The sequence below is a fragment of the Pteropus vampyrus genome, unplaced genomic scaffold (genome assembly GCF_000151845.1).
Source record: "Pteropus vampyrus isolate Shadow unplaced genomic scaffold, Pvam_2.0 Scaffold543, whole genome shotgun sequence".
Lineage (NCBI taxonomy): Eukaryota > Metazoa > Chordata > Mammalia > Chiroptera > Pteropodidae > Pteropus > Pteropus vampyrus.
This window is the reverse complement of record NW_011889324.1, coordinates 1076536-1081992: the sequence shown is the minus strand read 5'-3', so window position 1 is coordinate 1081992 and position 5457 is coordinate 1076536.

Below are 5457 nucleotides of genomic sequence, written 5' to 3'. Positions count from 1 at the left end.
GAATAAAATTGAAAATCCAGAAATAAACCCAAATCTCTTTGGTTAATTAACTTTTGACAAGAGTGCCAAGCCCATTCAATGAAACAGAACAGTCTTTTCAACAAATGGTGCTGTGAAAACTGAATATCCACAAAAAAAAGAAGGAATTTGGATCCCTACTTCATACCATACACCAAACTACTGAAAATAGATCAAAGACCTAAATGTAATAGCTAAAACTATAAAACCCTTAGAAGAAAACTTAGGGATAAACTTTCATGACCTTAGATTTGGCAACAGAGTCTTAGATATGACACCAAAAACACAAGCAACAAAAGAAAAAATAATAGTCATCAAAATTAAAACTTCTGTGCATCGAAGGCCATATCAAGAAATAACAAAAACACACATAAAATGGGAGAAAATATTTGTGAACCATATGCCTAACAAAGGATTTATATCCAGAACATATATGAAAATCTCTTAGAGCTCATTAATAAAATGACAAATATCCCAATTTCAAAATATGTGGAAGATTTGAATAGACACTAAAAAGGATATAAAAATAGCTAATGAGTACATGAAAAATGTTCAACATCTTTAGTAATTAGAGAAATGCAAATCAAAATCACAATAAAATACCACTTCACACCCACTAGAATGGCTACAATTATGATTTTAAAAAAAGGACAACAATTCCTGGCAAGGCTGTGGAGAAACAGGAACTCTCAGACATTGCTGGTGAGAATGTAAATGGTGCAGCCACTATGGAAAATAGTTCAGTGATTCATCAAAAACTTCAACATAGAGTTATCAAATGACCCAGGAATTTTCCTCTTAGGTATATGGTCAAGAGAATTTAAACACATATATTGAAACAAAAACTTCTACATGAATGTTTACAGCAACAATATTCATAATAACTAAAAAGTAAAAACAAACCAAATGTTCATCTGCTAAAAAAATGTATTATATTCATGTCATGGAATGTTAAGCAATAAAGAAAAATGAAATGCTTATACATGCTAAAACATGGATGAACCTTGAGCACATTATAATAAATGAAGGAAGTTAAACACAAAAGGTCATTTAACATATAATCTCATTTATATAAAATATCCAGAAGAGGCAAATTCATAGAGACAAAAAGGAGATTAGTGATTGTCAGTGGCAGGGAAAAAGTGGAAATGAGAAGTGACTGGTAATAGATACAGGGTTTCTTTTGGGGGAGATGAAGATATTCCAGAATTAGATAATGATGATGGTTGCACAACTCTTGAATATTACTAAAAACCACTGAATCATAGAATTTTAAATGGTATATATTTATGGTATGATAATATCTCAATTAAAAGGTCAAATAAAAAATAGAATTGGGAGACACTGGAGAAACATGGCAGAGTGAGAGACATCCCCAGATCTCTCCCTTTAATACAACAATAAGCTGAACATCTAAAACTCAACAAAAAATACCCATACTGCACACCAGCATGTTTGAGCATGGGATCTGTGCAAAAGAACTACCACAGATCAGAACTCTGGGAGCTGGACAGTAGGCTGGGAGAAACAAAGAAGTTGCCTCTCACAGCTGGAGAACTGCCCTGCCTGGAAGAGCTGTGAGCTCCACACGGCCGGCGGCAGTGCTCAGACATCAGGGCAGAAAGCAGAGAAGTGGGGATGGCAGAGAAGCGGGGACAGTAGAGAAACAAAGTTGATTTTTACCAGCTGCAGTCCCGATCGCCCAACCCAGAGGACCCCTCCCCATACATCCTCTGAGACTGAACCCACAGAGTCCCAGGGGAACCTGAGCAAATGCTACCAAAACTGTCGCTAACACTGACAGAGACTGAGACTGAGGATTGTGACTGTGATTGAATATCTATAAGGAAAAAAAAGACAATATTAAGACATTATATAAAGCAGGGATTTAAGAGGCTTAGACATCACTTACTGGAAACCAAAAGAAAAACGCCTTCTTTGCAACAGTCTAAAGAGAGACCTTTATACAAAATTCTTTCTGGAAAAAAAAAATGCTGAATATACTTCCATTAATGGCCAGGTGGAGAAATAGTCCATTAAATACCATAAACAACCAAAGTGACAAGGCAGCGCAGAAAGAAAGAGAAAAGCTCCAGAAAATAGACTTACAGGCATAGAAATATGCAACTAAATAGAGAATTCGGGAAGGTACTTCTGAAAAAACTCAATGAGATCGGGAATCATTCATATCAACAATTTCAGGAATAGAAAAAACAACTAGATGAACAGAATGAGTTCATTAGCAAGGAGATCGAAAACCTCAAAAAAAAAATAAATATAACTTCTGGAGATAAAGAACACACTGCAAGAGTTGAAAAATGAAATAACAAGTTTGGAAAATAGAGTCAACCAGATAGAGGATAAGATCAGTGACATTGAAGACAGAAATCTAGAAATAAATAAGAAAGAGAGAAACCGAAGAATGAAAAATAATGAAAGAGAAATACAAAAACTAGCTGATACCATCAGGAGAGAAAACATAAGAATAATGGACATTCTCAAGGGGGAATAAAAGGAACAGGAATTAGCATTTTCAAACAAATACTTGATGAGAATTTCCCAAATCTAAGGAATGAGCTGGAGCTTGACATTCAAGAAGTCAGCAGAACACCCAATTATCTCAACCCAAAAAGGCCTTCACCAAGACACATTGTATTAAAATTATCAAAAATCAATGACAAAGACAGAATTCTCAGGGCAGCCAGGGAAAAGAAGATGGTAACCTATAAAGGAAAATCCATTAGATTTTCATCGGACTTCTAGCACAAACATAACAAGCCAGAAAGAAGTCAAATATTCAAACTATTAAATGAAAGGAACTACCAGCCTAGATTAATATATCCAGCTAAGCTCTCCTTTAGATATGAAGGAGAAATAAAGACCTTTCCAGACATACAAATATTGAGGGAATTCTCCACTATGAGGCCTGCATTAGAAAAAATACTGAAAGGGGGGAGCTCACCTAAAACAAAAAGACAAAAAAAAAATCCATATTTAGGAATAAGGTGAATAGCAGGCAGATGGAAGCAGAGGAGTGCAGCCCTTACTAAGAACAGGGCATTATAAGCTTAAGCAATAAGAAGATATTTGCTATAGCAAAATAGTAATGAGGGTTCAGCATATATAGGAACAAATTGAGATAACAACGACTGAAAAGGGGAGGATTCAAAGATCCAAATTCGCAAAGGGGAATGGAGATAAGGCACGCGAAGAAGAAAATGGATGACTGTACATTTATATAACTATCCTTTACATATTCAAAATGGTAACCACACACGAGAGATTCAGATGTGAAGAATATAACATAAAACAAGAAGGACCAGAGGGAAAAACCCATGAAAACCAACTAAAATTAAGAAAATAGAAACAAAAGGACAAGGAAGCAATGGAAACACTGAGCTACCAGAAAGCAAAAGATAAAATGGCTATAAGAAGACCTTATATTTCATTAATCATCCAAAATGTAAACAGACTGAACTCACAAATAAAAAGGCACGAAGTTGCAAATTGGATCAAAAAACAAAACCGAACCATATGCTGTCTCAGGAGACACATTTCTGTTGCAAAGACAAATAGACTGAAAGTGAAATAGTGGAAAATGATATTTCAAGCAAATGGCATCCATAGAAAAGCAGGAGTAGCAGTACTAATATTGGATGAAATAGACTTCAAAATAAAAAAGGTAAAGAACGATACTGAGACACTTCATAATACTAAAGGGAATCATGCACCAAGAACACATAACACTTCTTAATATCTATACTTCCAGTCAGGGAGCCCCAAAATATATAACACAATTACTAACAAAACTAAAGAGAGAAACAGACCAAAACACTATCATAGTAGGAGGCCTAAATACCCCACTATCAGATATGGACAGATCATCCAAACACAAAAGTCAATAAGGAAATAACATCCTTAAATGACACATTAGCCCAACTGGACATAATTGACATTTACATAGCCTTTCATCTCAAAACAGTTGCTTATGCATTATTCTCTAGTGCACATGGAACATTCTCAAGGATTGATCACATACAGGAACACAGAGATATCCACAAAAAATATAAGAGGGTTGAAATCATACCAACCATATTCTCTGAACATAATGCTTTAAAACTAAAGATCAAATGCAAAAAGAAAGCAGCAAAAACCACAAATACATGGAGATTAAACAACATGCTATTGAAGAATAACTGGGTCAGAGAAGAATCAAAAGAGAGAACAAGAGATAAATAGAGACAAATGATAATGATAGTACAACATATCAAAACTTTTGGGGTACGGCAAAAACGGTAATAAGAGGAAAGAAAGTCCATATCATTACAGGCCTATTTCCAAAAACAGGAATGGTCCAAATAAACAACCTAATGCTTCATCTTAAAAAATTAGAAAATGAAGAACAACTGAAGCCTAAAGTCAGCAGAAGGAAAGAAATTATCAAAATTAGAGCAGAAAAAAATAAAATTGAAAACAACAACAAAAAAAATAGAAAAAAAAACACAACAAAGAGCTGGGTTTTTGTTTTTGTCTTTGTTTTTTTTGTTTGTTTGTTTGTTTTTCTGTTTTTTTTAGAAGGTTAATAAAATTGACGAATCCTGGCTAGACTGACTAAAGAAAAATGAGAAAGGACACAAATAAACAAAATCAGGGATGAAAGAGGGGAAATTGTGACAGACACCACAGAAATACAAAGGATCATACAAGAATACTATGAAAAAGTATATAACACCAAATTAATAACCTAGGAGAAATGGACCAGTACTTAGAAAAATACAACCTTCCTAGACTGAATCAAGAAGAACTGGAAAATCTAAATAGATCAATCAGCAGTATGGAAATTGCATCAATGATCAAAAACCTACCAAAAAGTGAAAGTCCAGGATCAGATGGCTTCACCAGTTGAAAGCTACCAAACATTCAAAGAAGATTTAATACCTATTCTCCTCAAACTCTTCCAAAAAATCAAAGAAGAGGCAGTACCCTCCAACTCATTTTATAAGGTCACTATTACCCTGATACCAAAACTTGGTAAAAATAACATAAAAAAAGAAAACTACAGACTGATATCTCTCATAAACACAGGCGCAAATATCCTAAATAAAATAATAGTGAACCAAATACAGCAACATATTAAAAACATTATACACCACGATCCAGTGGGCTTTATCCCAGGGGCACAGGGATGGTTCAAAATATGCAAATTGATTCATGTGATACACCACATCGACAAATTAAAAACTAAGAATTATATGATCATATCAATAGATGCGGAAAAAGCCTTCAACAAGATACAGCATCCATTTGTAATCAAAACATTTAACAAAATCTGTATAGAAGGAAAGTACCTTAACATAATAAAGGCCTTCTATGACAAACTCTCAGGCAACATTATACTTAATGGTGAAAAACTAAAAACCTTCCCTCTAAGATCAGGAA